This window comes from Convolutriloba macropyga, chromosome 14 (genome assembly GCF_964194025.1).
Source record: "Convolutriloba macropyga chromosome 14, txConMacr16.3, whole genome shotgun sequence".
Lineage (NCBI taxonomy): Eukaryota > Metazoa > Xenacoelomorpha > Acoela > Convolutidae > Convolutriloba > Convolutriloba macropyga.
Genome location: NC_134481.1, coordinates 31,120,268 through 31,135,719, shown reverse-complemented (window position 1 = coordinate 31,135,719; position 15,452 = coordinate 31,120,268).

Genomic DNA, 15,452 nt, shown 5'->3' with positions numbered 1-15,452 from the left:
GAAGCGTAAAAAACAGTCTGATCAGGTTTTTCTCCAGCTCTCTATTGCTTGTACTTGTCCTGTTTCAGCACTGATCTACTGTTCATGTGTCTCATTTTTCGTTTTTTATCACTTGATTTTTTCAATTCTTTTTCTTCATTACTTTTTTCTAACCAACCTGCGACAAATATTTTGTTTTTTTTTGCAATTTGAGTGAGTTTAAGTTAAAATGAACAAAACCAGTACCCAAATTCAATATAGAAGGTTGAAAAAGTACTTTTGTTTTTCAGTTATTGCTACCAATAATAACTTTTCAAACTAGTTCACGTCTGCAAAAACTTCAACTCACTCCAGATAATTTTCAAATAATTAAATAAAAATGCAAACAATAATAACTTACGTAAATGCACAGCTTTAATTTTGCTTTCGTTAACGCAAAAAAAGCTGAAAAATACAATCTTTTTCGTCAGTGAAAAAAGTAAATAAGCACGCCAATGTTTATTCGTGCCAAAAATTGAGCAGAAAATGAGTTCATCTCAAAAAGTGAACAGCAACTTTCGTACTGATAATTTAGAGCTCTTGATGTATTCGAAGCCGTGCGTGTTAGTTCAGTTTATAATTGTATCAATCTGTGTTTTAATAATTTTCATTTTTTACTTTTTAAGCGACTATGATGGAGTAAAATTGAAGTTTATGGTCTGTTGTTTTCATAAAATTGTTAATAGTTGAGACTGAAAAAGCCGATTTTCAAAATTTTTCATTCAAACCTGTTTGTAGTTATTGTCAATCTATCTAATATAAATGAAAATTACTTCAGTTTGAGTTTCGATTTTATATCGGGGCTAGAAAATTCCTCAAATTCGGTGATATCGCTGCAATTGTACACCAAAGCGATAGCAATAGAGCTTGATTTGTGGAAGCAAATTTAAGAATTTCTCAATTCATAAAAAATTAAACTGGGCTTTCGAGATTTAAGTTCGGATTGTGAATAAATTTTTACAACCTCAAAACGATAATATTAGTTTTGAATCGAAAATCTCCACATACATAACTTGACATTGCTTCGTGATTTCATAGTTACGAATTGTGATTCACAATTATTTTAAAACTTAATACGATTATCTATTAAACTTTTACATTTCGTTCTGATCATCTTTAAACATGGACTCCGAAGACTCTGACAGCGAAAGTCGATCATCGAACAGCTCTGCATCAAGATCAGCTGAAATTGCTCCAATCTGCTGTCCCAAAAACAAAAATGAACTGTTCAAACTTTGTTCATACCTTTATGGACTTCTATTTTTCCTCCTCGCCGGAATAATAGCCTCACAAATGGGACCATTTTTTCCAACAATCGCCAAACTAGAGAAGGAATTGACCGCAACTTCGATAGGGTTCATTTCAGCAGCTTATGATTTCGCGAGTGTTATATCTTGTTTGGTTTTACCCCAACGGATAAGACCAGTAGATACTAAATCTTTGTTCATACTAGCGGTTTTTGTTCACGGGATTTGCGGCGTGTTTTTTGGTTGTATGGATATGGTGGATAAAAAGGCCCGATTTTTTGTGGGGTGCTTTGTTTTAAGATTACTAATGGGGGCTGGAACGTCGCTGGCGTGGTTTACATTTGTTCCTCTGGCCATCAGCTGGTACCCTTATCAAAAAACTCTGGTAGCTGCCTACATCGAAAATGCTTTCGCAGTGGGAATTGTTTTTGGGCCCGCGATTGGCAGCTGGCTTTTTGAGTGGCAGGGTTTTGCGATGCCCTTTGTCTTTCCGGGTCTGATTAAAGTTGTGATGGCGTTTTTCGCATTGTTCATAATTCGGGCACATGAAAACATACAGACTCATCAAGAAGACGAAATCGAGTCACCCGATTTCGAAGACCCGCCACCCCCATACGCGGAAAGAGACCCCATGACTTATTCAGCTATATCAACTGACGAAGCCCAGAACGAAGAAAATGAAACCCAAACCCGACAAACTGAAGACAGTGCTCAACCCGCATTACCCCAACGTACAGCAACTACTACAGAACTTGGGGAAAATTCGCCGCTTTTGTCGAATTCGGAGACGAAAAGTGTGTCGGTTTTGGACTTGTTCAGACATCCCATTATAATTGTCACGAGTTTACCGTTCGTCGCGTCGGCGTCAACTGTCGGATTTTTAGGAGTTTTTTTAAGTCCATTTTTGCAATTTTATTACGATATATCAACAGCCGACGCTGCTCTGTATTTTATAATTACAGCTTCATTTTCCGTGTTAATTTCCCCAATTGTCGCTAAATTGACCCAAAAAAGTTTCAAATGGCTTCTGTATTTAACTGGACCTTATTTGGGGATTATCGGTTTTGGTTTGATGGGCCTTTCCATGGAACTCGAAGAATTACATAATAAATACTTGATAATGTTTTGCCTCGCTGTGATTGGATGGTGTTATTGCACGGGTTACGTAACCGGATTCTTCATCGTAAACGACTTAGTAGAGGTTCATTTAGACAATGTCGATTCTTCAACGATCAAATCAATAACTTCTGCTTGGGTTCTGGTCAATATCATGACTGGGCGAATTCTTGGAAGCGCAATTTCCGGTGGATTTGTGCTTGAAAACTGGAGTTATGAGCCGGCAAATTTCTGCGAGGTTGGGTTTCTTGTGGTTGGAGGGCTATTCGGACTTGGGTCAACGTTATATTTCAGTAAAAGTTACCCCAGAAGGGAAAACCCAAACAACCGAAGACAATGGAATACAATAGCCGAAGGAGATTAGATACTTTATTAGTACACTTTTGTTATCGTGTAAAATAAATTAAACAATTCATATTGACGTTCTGTAAATAGCTTTGAATTGATCTTTGCAGAGAACTAATTCTTTTTTGGTTCTGCACAAATCTACATGAAGATGAGTTGACAACTTCAATCTTAAATTTTATAGAATTGATCAAAAAATACTGAAACATTGAAGGTTATTTGTAACTTAACCTGCGGCGAGACAACAGCACATTTTGAACGCAATTATTGTGAGAAGTTCAGTTTAACTATTGCATAATTTCTGCCTAAGTTTGGCTCATTTCTAACCTAATTCTTTACAAATGCAGGGCTTTCCAGTGATTTAAATTATTCGAAAAAACACCGTTAGAAATTTTTTTTTAAAAGAGGCATATAACAAGTGTAAGAGAATGTAGATAAGGATTCAATTACATTGTTCTCGACAGTTTACAAAGCTTTTATATCAGTTTCAAGTTGCGGGAACAACCAACTCGTTTTGGTTGCGATAAGGACAAAAGTCAATGTTTTTTCAAGTTTCACTTCTGACTTGATTGTTGCACAACATGCTCCAGGCGAAAGAGGGGGCCAAATAACTCATCACATACTTTTGACCGGATCGTCGAAGAGGGTGTAACCCAAGTTGCCTAGAAAAACGTTTCGAAAAACGGTCAAGAAAAAAAAACTGGGCTAATCAGCCAAAACGCGTGCGAGCGCGGAGACCGGGCGAACGTACGTGCCGTAAGCCGTTTCACGTTCACCACACGGTGTTGTCCATCTCGTCCAGGGTAGACTTCGAGAACACGTCCAAGGGGCAAAATTCCACGTGGAGTCAAATCTTTCAGAATCCAAACGATGTCGTCGACTCTGAGTGGTGTTTGGTCACTATCGCTCCATTTGTACCTCTTTAACAGTGTCGGAAGATACTCCTTGACGAGTCGCTTCCAGAAATGGTTGAGCATTTGCTGCACGTTATTGCAAGACTTGAAACTGGAGGGTTCTTGGCTGTCGAACTTTCGTGGTGGGAGAGAGTTGAACGGTCTGTTGATTAGAAAATGGTTTGGCGTGAGAGGCATTTCATTTTCTGGAAGGTCAGCGACAATGGTTAGGGGTCTGGAGCTCAATATAGCTTCGGTCTCGACCAAAATTGTCCTGAACACATCATGCGACAATCTTCTGGAGCCTAGAATGATCAATAGAGTGCGTTTTGCGGTCTGGATCAAGCGCTCCTAAATACCACCAAAATGAAATCCATAGGGAGGATTGAACTTCCAGGTTGTGTTCGTTGCTGACATTGCCTCGTAGATTTTTTCGTTGTCGAGACGTTTCACAGATCTCTTTAGTTCCTCAGATGCACCAATAAATGTCTTGCCGTTGTCGCTGAGCAATGATGTTGGCTGGCATCTGCGGCTTACAAAACGTCGATAGGCGTTTAGAAAAGTGTCAGTGTTGAGATCGGGACAAGCTTCCAGATGGACACACCTAGTAACCAGGCAAGTGAAGATGAGGCCGTAGTATTTTTCAATCTGTCCTTTGGCATCTTTTATATAAAAGGGTCCAAAAAAGTGGACGCCGCTGTTCGCGAAAGGATACTGGGTAGAGTCTATCGGGAAACGGTAGGCAGGGAGGGGAGCCACGACCGGTTAAATGTTTTGAGCGGCAAATCGTCTGCAGAGAAAACATCTGTACTTTATACTCAAAAGTGTTTTTCTGAGTCCAATGATTTGGTATCTTTGCTGCGCAAAAGCTTTCACTGGCTCTGTTCCTCGGTGAACGCAAATGTTATGTGCAAGCTCTATGTAGAGTCTCGCTATCTTGTCTTTTGCGTGCAGTATAATCGCAAATTTTTCGAATTCGCGGTTATCTGGCGCAAATTGCAATCTTCCGCATGACCGAAGTATTGCATTGTTGTCCAACAATGGGTTGAGGGAACGGATTTTAAACTTTGAATCTATCCTGGAACCACGTTTCAAGGCTTGGATTGTTGAGAAGAAGAAATTTTGCTGCGACACTTTGATCAGCCGATTTCTTGCAAGAATGACGTCTTCTGTTATATACTGCTGATCCTTAGGCCTTTGCTTTTTGATGCGAAAGACCAAAGTGAAGACTGTTGCTAAATTCAGGAGAAACTTGTTCCAAGTTGAGAACCGTGTCGGGTCGATTATTTGCTCCGACAAATTGCGTGAAATTTCATGCGTTGCTAACACATGCTTTGAAGAGTTTTCAGGAGCGCTGAGCTGTCTTGTGGAAAGAAATGCTGGCGCTGTTAGCCACTTGGCTGGAATTTCGTCTGGATTGAGACCACGTGTCCCGTGGTCAGCTGGATTTTCTTTGGTGGTAACGTGTTTCCATTAGTAAGCATCAGTTGATGCAAGGATTTCTTTGAGGCGATTCGCAACAAAAACAGATTGCTTCTTGGTTGTGGATAACAAGTCAAGTACTTTTTGACTATCTGTCCAGAGTGTAGAGCGAGTAATGTGAAATGATTATTCTTTCATGATGGTTGAAAGAAGGCGCACTCCGATGACTGCAGCTTCCAACTCTATTTTGGGTATGCTGATTTGTTTAATTGGAGCAACTTTGCATTTGCCTATTAAGTAAAAAGTTTCAACATCAGTGGCTAAGTTAGGAACTGTTTGCAAGTATGCAACGGCTGCAGCTGCTACAGCTGAGGCGTCGACAAATATATGGATTTCATTTTCACTTTCAGGTGAACGGCAGCTCTTATTGAGAGTCCTGTTCAATGTCACTTCTGGTGAAGAAAAGTTTAAGTCCAAATTCTTTTGAAGTGGTTTAACTACTTGAGGGGCAATTTGTTCGTCCCCTTTTTTCCCAAGTTTCCACATTTCTTGTAGAACTATTTTGAAACGGATCGTTGATGGCGACATTATCCCTATTGGGTCGAAGATCGAGGAGACAAGACTAATGATCTTACGTTGAGTGTACGCTAAGGCATCTTTTTGGAAATCAGTGAGAGGTTTTACAAGAAAGCATTCTTTCTCCAGATTCCATTCAACACCATGAACTTGAACAATATCTGTCTGGTTGTCTTTGTCTTCTGGAGGGATTTTGTTTAGGACTATAGAGCTGATTGATTGAGTCGATACCCACTTGTTTTTAGACAATGTTTTGTTTCAAGAACTGCCTTACAAGCGTCTTTTTCTGTTGCATGTGATTGGATGTAGTCGTCCATGTAAAAGTGCTTTCTGACGGCTTTGAGGGCTTCTGGGAATTGTTGACTGTTCTTTTTGGCATAATGGTTAAGAACGGATATTGCGCACGAAGGCGAGCAATTTGCTCCGAAGATGAGTCTGGTAAATTGGTATTGTTGTATTTGTTTGTCTGCTGACCAGAGGAATCGAAGAGCAGATTAATCAATCTGATGAATGGCGAATTGCATAAACATGCCTTCGATGTCCGCAAGGACTGCAACGTATGTTCTCGAAATCTCATCAGGACACCTAAAAGGTGATTAAGGTCCTGTATGAAGGTTTGAATTAAGCGATTGGCCGCAGAATTTTGAAGTGGTTATTGCAACTCGGCGGACTGGCAGGTACCAAATTCTGTCTGGTTGAGGATCTTGCATTTCCACCGGTTTGATATAGTTTTTCTCAAGGTCTGTCAAGAGAGTCTTATTGTATTTTTCTTGCAACAAAGGTTTACGTTGAAGGTGTGTGTCGAGGCTTTTGACTTGGTTCAGTGCAGAATAGAAGTTGTTTTCCAACTTTATTTCTGATTTCCATATCTCTCACCATTCTGATTGATGGAGTTCTTCAAAACTTCAAGAAACTGTTCTTCTTGTTTTGTTGTAACTTGTTCACGGTCAATCTGAGTGCCATCTGCTGCAATACTCCAGAACTGTTGAACAAGTTCGTCAAGTCCGGGTTCATCAGTTCTGTTTCTTGACACATGGAAAATAAATTTCTTCTTCTGCTGACTTGAGGGCTGCTGTGTGGTGGCTGAGATACAATTCTCATATTCACGGGCGAGGGTCCAACCAAGTTTAGTTTTGACACCATACGGTTGATTTTGATTGCCAGGAATAACATGTGTAGGGTAGGTGAAAGTGAATGCGTTAACACCGAGGAGGACGCTGATTTTGCCATTGGCAATATTTGGGAAATGTATGTGGCGCAAACTCTTGAAGGCAGCACAAATTTGATTAAGTTCAAAAATATTTGCAGCTGCAACGTTCAGGGACGGGGTACTGAAATTTCGAGAGAGTTCAAACGATATTTCAGTTGACTTATCTGGAGTTATTGTGACTGGCTCAACAATTTTTGAGAGGGACATGCTGTTCTCTGTATTGAGAAATTGTAGTGGTACTTACTGTGGAGTTTCACGTGGAATCTCAAAAAATCAGCTATGGCGTCCAATACAAAGCTGAATTGGCTACCGGGGTCTATGAGGGCGTAGGTATCGAATGCTTTATCCCCCTTGAGGAATGAAACAGGAATAAGCTGCAATTGCTCATACCAATATTTCGGTGTTTCTGAGCATTGGTTAATGCTGAACGATTGGTTAATTGCATTGCCGTTTAAACTACGTTGTTACACGGTTTGTTGGCTGTTTTGGTTGTTGAAAGTTTGGCCATAACGGCTGTTGGGGGCTTTCTTTGTTTGACTTTTCTGTTGAGAAGATGTATTTAAATTTTGATTTGAAGCTTTACTACTAGACGAAGCTGTTGGATTGCTACCAAAAACAGCTTCAGTAGAAAAAGCTGCTTGATATAAGGCGTTTGATCTGCTTGGCAGGATCATGAAGAGTTGTGTGGTGGAATCCATTGCAAACCTGACATCGTTTTTGCGATGGGCACGATTGTTTGTGGTGTTTGTTGCTTAAGCAGTTTGTAAACAAATTGTTTTGGCTGACAAGGTTGTATCGATCACCTGGTGAGCACAACTGATACTCAGGGCATGTGGCAAAGCTGTGTTCTTGTTTGCACTTCTCTGAAGATCGTTAAAAGTTTTATTCGGAACGTTTTGTGAAATTAACGGTTATTTTTGCTGAGGCGAAAAGTTCCAATGTTTTCTAATGTTTTCCGCTGATGCGTTGTTGAATGACAATGGGAGGTTGCTAATGTAAGGCTTGGTTTGCAGGGTGTTCGAGTTGACAAACTTTGAGGCTTGAGAACTGGTGGTTCTTTGATTGCTTTCTCGACTCACTTTGTCGTAGATTTGAGCTTGGAACTCTAACCATTGTTCAAAATCCACAAGAGTTTGGTCTGAGCTGAGCTCGGTAAGACAATGTTCAGTCAATTTCAGAACCATATGATGTAGTGTTTTCTCTTTGGCTTTCTTAATGTGTGTTGTAGACTGGAGGTCTGCTGTAAAGCCAAGGTATAGGAAGGCTTGCACAAGTCTTTTCAAAAATTAGGAAAAGGCAATGAAGCTTTGCTTGTTTTGGAACTTCATTTGCCAGTTTTTGAGCTGGTTAAGGAACGCATTTAGAACCTTAGTACGATCAACGAAAAGCAGGATTAGTTCATTCAGTGCTGTCTGATAATAAGATGGATCGCAGGAGTAAGCATGAATCAATTCCTTTGCTTTCCCACACGCAGAATTTTGCAAGTAGGTTATACGATGCGTGTCTGTATTGGAAGTGTTGTTGTGAATCATTTTTATTAACAGAGCCCTGTGCTTACGAGGCCGTGTTGACTGTTCACAGGTTGTGGAAATTGCAGAGATTGTGAAGCTACCTGGTTTGGCAGAAAATTAGGAGCTGCAGGATTTAAGACGGTACTTTGATGCGGTTGTTCCATGAGTTGCACGGTAGTTGGAGAGACACTTGCGAAGTGTACCCCAGTTATAGGATTAATACATTGATTGGATTGTAGGCAATTGTTTTCTGCGACAATTTTATCAGTTTTACTTGGAAGATGTGAGGTTCTGTTTGCCACTGTGGGTAAGCATGGGAGATTTTGCAGATCACAGTTTATTCCCCTTTGAACTTGAGAAGGTCCAAAATTCTGTTGCAGATTGGGAAAATTATGATTTTGAGGATTTCTGTTGGCATTTGAGTCCTGATTGTTTCTTTGCTTTGGCAAGTTTAAAATAAAGGTCTCCTCCAATGCCGAGTTTTGGGCAAATAGACCATTTGCATGCAATTGAATAGTTCGATCTGCCAAATTGAAAGTGAGTGATTACTTGAAAGCTTCAAATTTTGGATTGGAGGCAAAAGGTTCCGCGACGTTTTAAAGTTGTCACTCAAGTTGATTTGAGCTGTTTCGATTTCGCGGACATCTCTATTTACCCGATTGGAGGCAATTTGGAGTTTCCCTAATTTTGTTAGAGATGTTAATTCCTGGCTGGTATCTATCTCAAAGTAGGGAAAAGGATTGGGAGCATTTGTTTGGTTTTCAAGGTTATTTTTCGATTTTAGAAGATTTTCATGAACTTCCTTTCTAGGACTTCTTTGGTGGGCTTCAAGCACATGTTGATTTTTAAGTCCTGGTTCATTAGATGTTTGTAGAAACAATGATGGTTGTCTTAGCCCTGGTGGTATTGGGGGCAGCTGATTGAAGATGTTACTGCTGGTCTGCTTTTCTTCTATGTCGCGCTGATGCTGGATTCGTTCCTTGTCGTCACTGGGCGCAGGTGTTGATTGCCGAGACAAGTTTCTTCTGCTGGAGATCATGCAAAAATCATCTCTAATGCGACTGGAAGACTGACTGAGCTGGCCATCATCGTCTAACAGATCGACTTGCAGTTCCAATTCATTGAGTCGAGTTATTAATGTCGTTTGCCTATTCAATATGGATGATTCAGTGGTTTGATGTGGCTGCTGTCTCATCACTTCCTCTGAGAGTTTCCTGAGCTCTGCTTCCTGGCCTTTGATCTTGTTGACCATCAAAGACAATGATCGGAAACTCCTTTTCTGCTCCACAGTTTTCTCAAGGAGATCGAGCAGTTTCTTCATTGACATTTCTGTCGCTTTGAATATATTGATGGCAAACTGACATTCAGCGCTGTTCTGCTTCGACATCTTGGTGGCTGCTGATTTGTTGAAGCTGATTGTTGATGCTGTTGGTGAATAATCTCGTTACTGAAGGTGAAAAAATGGCTTTGAGAACCGGAGCGACGCAAATTTTTGATTTAAAAAAGGTTGTCTAAGGTTTCAATGCTAATGATCCTAGTTTTTTTTGTTCAAAAGACCATAGACGCAACTTTTCCCAAAAGTGTTGTCCTAGGATGTGGTTTGTCTGCTAAATATGGCTTTTTGCACTAAAAAAACCTAAAAGCTTTTCCGAACGTTCGCGCGCTTTAACCGTTTTTCGTTCAAAAGACCTGAATAATTGCTTGTTTTTTGTTCATTTAACACAAGTTTTGCTTAAATAGCTGGCTTTAACTGTTTGAACAAGTGTGTATGGCTACTGTGGTTGATAGGAAAACTGTGCTTTGCTACAATTATGCAGTTGAACCAATATTAGACCCGAACTCAAATAATTGTTACATTAAACTCCTTTTTCTTGAAAACTTCAATAAACTCGTCTGTTTCTCTCGAATACGAAAAAAATACCAATCAGAAACTTACACAACTACCCAAGAAACTTTTCTTTAGCTCCCCAGCCCTAACCGAGCACTATGATTAATAGATACCTGTCACAGTTTTTTGCGAATTTATAACTTTGAAACCTGTTCTTTTTCTAGGAGTTTATTGTTGTTGTGACGGCTAAAGATAAGAAATTTGTAGAAAAGCAATGCGTTTAGGCAACAAGAGCTAAAGACAAGAGCATAAGGGCTACTAAATGCTAAAAAATTGCAGACACGGGTCATATTGTGGAAATCTTTAGAACTCTTTGGTGTTTTGTCTTTTTTCAGGTTTTGCAAAAATTTTTTCGATTTCTTTAAAACTGTGTGACTTTATCTGGTGTTTTTCACTCTTTCTTCGTTGTCCTTAATATGCATAGACTGTACTACACTTCCAAAGTTTTCTCCGACAGATAATGTCTGAGATCTGCCTTTCAAAAAAATTGAAAGTAGGAAAAAAACATAAAATTTTCTGGTGACTACTGGAACCAGTTTTCTTCGAAAACTCCTCTTCTGCTGATGGTAACGTCTGAAACCAATACAAATATAGGGATTTAACAGACGGCAACGTCTGAGACCGAGGACTTCTGCAAAAAAATCAAGTTTTGGAAGTTTTTTCCGAAAAAAATTAAAATGGTATTTATTTTCGTCAAAGGAAAGTTTTGATATTTGGTGTGGCGCCTATCTACTTCCCTATGCAGGTGCAACTATCAAACCGACTGGCAATGACGTATTTCAGGGGTTTGTTTAGTGGTTTATTCGGCAATTCAAATGAATATGTATTCAGAAAAAACCTTGTGTTTTTTGAATTTTCTGAATTCAAAAAGTTTTTTTCGGACATTTCTCATTGATATGATACTGATTTGATAAACCGATGGAAATAGCTTTCTGTTTGATTACAAACTAACTCAAGAGAATGGTTAAATGGTTTATTCCGCAATTGAAACGGATGTGTAGTCAGAAAACTAAATTGTGTTTTTTGAATTTTCTGAATTCAAAAAATTTTTTCTGACATGTCTTATTGATATGATACTGATTTGATAAACCGATGGAAATAGCTTTCTGTTTGATTACAAGTCAATTCAAAAGAGTGGTTTCATGGTTCATTCCGCAATTGAAACTGATATGTATTCAGAAAACTAAATTGTGCTTTTGAATTTTCTGAATTCAAACAAAAATTTTTCTGACACTTCTCATTTATATAATGCTGATATGTATCGATAAAAGTGGCTTTTGTTTGATCGAAACCCAATTCAGAAGAATGGTTTAATAGGTTTTGCCTCAATTCAAAGGGATATGTAGTCAGAAAACTAAATTGTGTCTTTTGAAATTTTCTGATTTAAGGAACATTTCTCTGCTTTTTGTGTTTTTCTTCGCAGATTTTTCTTTAAAACTGAGAAAAATGCCTTTACCCGCTTTGAAAAAAAAATTGTCAAGGTTTATCAATCGAGGTGTTATAGTAACAAAAAAAGGTTTTTTGGGGGACAAATATCAATTTTTTGGAGGCTTTTTGTTTTTTTGTTTGGGCTGCAAAAGCTGCTGAATATTCTATTCGAAACTTGTCATAGCGGGCAAAAATAAAGCAGTGTTTTTTGTCAAAAGACGGTTTTATGTCTTCCCGATCTTCTTCTTCGCATCGATGACTCTAAAGAAAATGAAAACACAAAAGTTTTTAAATTTTTGATGATGATAATTTGGATGCAACCAGAAACAAAACAAAAACCGAAAAACAAAAAATAATTGAAACAGTTATGTCCTCAATTTTTAGACAAAACACGCGTAAGAAATGAGCAAGAGAACTGAAAAAAATAACTGATTAGTATTAACTTTTAAGCGGACTTATCAATTTTATTGAGCAGATATTTGAGCATTTCAACTAATTTAAGAACAAAAATTAAGTAAGTGCTTAATGCAATCACATCAAAATAACTTACTGCATCAATTACCGTTTGAAACGCGTACTTAACGCCAAGCCAATATCAGTACTGGGCAAGTCTAATGAAAAGTCTAGGCATAAGTACTGCTTCAGAGTTTTGATCATAAATTTTTTAGAATTGTCAGTCTTGTGAAAGTATTTGCCAAAACTTGGCAAGTCTTAGCCCAAGTCTTGGCCAAGACTTGGCAAGTCTAAATCCATGCCTTGGCCGTAAAAAATAAGCACAATAAAAAGTCAAAAATATTCGAAGATTAGGTTAAAAACGGCAGAAAATTGGGTCAGAAATAGCCGGAAAAAAACGTCAAAAATCGCTGGAAAAAAATGTTAAAAATATGTTTGCTATTTTTGTTTTTTCTGGGGCTAATTCGGCTAAAAACTGGTCGAAAAACGGCCTTAAACGGCCCGTATCTGCTTGAAATGACCTATTGCGACCTCATGGTGTCCCACAGAATTCTTTGGTATCATTTCGTACTAGCCGGTATCAGTTTTCAAGACCGCGTGAAAGTGGGTGAAATTAAACCTCGAAATCGTGGTATGTTACGAAAACTTTTGAAATTCTAAATTTTCAATCTAAAAGTTTTTAAAAGTTGGTTTTGACTTGGGAATCACCTTGCAAGTGCTACCCAAGTCTTGGCCAAGACTTGTTAGACTAGTAAGACTTGTATTAAGAGTTGTATTTATCGCCCAGTACTTCAAAACGATATAAGACTTGCAATAAGACTTGCATAGCACTGATTTAGACTTTGAGATCGGTACAGGAAACCAAAAATGTTGTTCAAGTCTTTGTCTTTCTCAAAAAAAAAATATTTTTCCGGTTTCCATGTTTCCAAAAAATTTTTTAAGTCCTCAATGGAAAAAATGAAGAGATATGTCAGTTGGTTAAATCATATAAAAAATGATAAAATACTCATTATGAGCTGATCTGTTAACCGCCCTCATGAGTGTTTCTAAACTGATTATTTTTTTCAGTAGCGTAAAAATTGCAAACTAATAAAAGATCCGCAAAACCGAATAACTTTTTTGAAACAAACATCAGCAACAAAATTTCAGAATTGATATTAAATTTCTTTATTAAAAATTTAAAAGAGTCATAAGAGCATCAACAATTTGAGTAGATGTTAAAATAGCATCTATTTCATCGATCTAAACTTGCCACTTTTTATTTGAAAAGCAATACACCTACCCACTGATTTTTGATTTTTGCTAAACACAAGAAAGCGAATGAAAGTTCAACTGGTAAAGTTCAACCAGCTGATTTGCAAACTAAAAAAAACGTACAAAAAAACTATTAAAACTAGATAGTGAATTCATTTTTTGGACATCAAAAGAGTTGTTGAAAAAGAAGCAAAATCGTATATTTCTGCACGAGACTATGCGATTCTAAGAAAAGTTTCTCAAAAACAATCTCGGAAAGTTTTAAGTTTTCGACCAACCTAATTTAGTTTTCCGTGTTTTTGATCACATCTTGTATATGATGAAGTATCCATTATTTTCTTCGGTTTTTGTATCAATTTAACATATTTCATTTTTGGTTGAAAAGCGTGCGGAAAAAATCTTTAGGGCATAAATTATAAATTGTTTTTAATGGTTTTTTTGCATATTGATTGGTTGCCTTTATCAAATAACCAGCTACTAGTGTTAGGTCATTTTTTTAACTCTTCAATTTTAATAATTTCATGTCAAGCATACAACACTGTCATACAACGATTTCAATGTCATTTAACTATTCTAAGGAGAACTCTGGTCACTAAAAGAGTGGCCGTTCTCACTATTCAAGACTTCTCCTTGGTGTTAAAATAACCTTTGAAAGTATGGCTTTTTTAACTAATAAAGAAAAAATATTAATGTGTCAATAAAAGGAGAAAAGTATTAAGGTATTGTTCTTAGATAAAATTTTCCAAGTTTCGGTGGTTTAAAACTGTAATAAATGAATCCATGAGTTGAACACCAAAAATTTTCACAGATCCTAAAGTTTTCTCTGCGGAGAATGCAAATTGTCGTTTTCTAACAACTATTTTGTCCTGAAAAATTGGACATAGTCAGAAACAATCTTATCAACAGAAACAAAATCAAAAATGCCCGTAGAGTTTTGGTACTATGCAAACTTATGAGTACTAAGCGTAGTGGACTTAAATTGTTGTGCAGCCTCTTGTAATTGGAAAACCGAGTCTCCTCAAGACATCGCAAAAGCAACAGACTTGTGCATGAGGAATTGCCCGTTATTTTTTCTCATTCGTCTTTTATATCAGTTGAACTTAATTCAATTTTTGCTGAAAAATTTGCGGAAAAATGCTTGTAGCGTAAACATAAATCTGTTTTTAAAGTTTTTTTGCATATTTATTGGATGCTTTTTTCAAATAACCAGCTACTAGTGTTAGGTCATTTTTTAACTTTCCGTTTTTAATAATTTCAAGTCAAGCATACAACCTTGCCATACAACAATTTCAACGTCATTTAATTCATCTAAGGAGTACTCTTGTCACTAAAATGTTACCATTCTCACCATTCAAGACTTCTACCTGGTGTTAATAACAATTTTTAAAATTATGGCTTTTTTAACCAATACAGAAAAAAATAATGTGTCCATATAAGGAGAAAGGTATTAAGGTATTGTTCTTAGATAAAATTTTCCAAGTTTCGGTGGTTCAAAACTGTTATAAACGAATCCATGAGTTGAACACCAAAAATTTTCACAGATTCTAAAGTTTTCTCTGCGGAGAATGCGAAAAAACTGTCAAATTCATGCAAACAATGAGATCCTCTGCAAATTTGTTTTCTAACAACCATTATGTCCTGAAAAATTGGACGTAGTCAATAACAATCTTTTCAACAGAAACGAAAGGAAAAATGCCCCTAGAGCTTTGATACTAAGCAAACTTATGAGTACTAATCGAAGTTGACTGAAAATGTTGTGCAGCCTCTTGTAATTGGAAAATTGTGTCTGCTCAAGACATCGCAAAAACAGCAGACGTTTGTATGATGAATTACCCATTTTTTTTCTCCTTCAGTTTTTATATCAGTTAAACATATTTCATTTTTTTGAAAAATTTTCGGAAAAATCCTTTTAGCGTAAACAGTAAATGTTTGTAGATGTTTTCTTTGTATACTGGCCGGTTGCCTTTTCCAAATGAACAGCTACTAGTGATAGCTCGTTTTTTTAACTCTTCATTTTTAATGTTTTCATGTCAAGCATAGATCGCTGCCATAGAAAAATTCCAATTTCACTTATTTAATCTTAAGAGAACT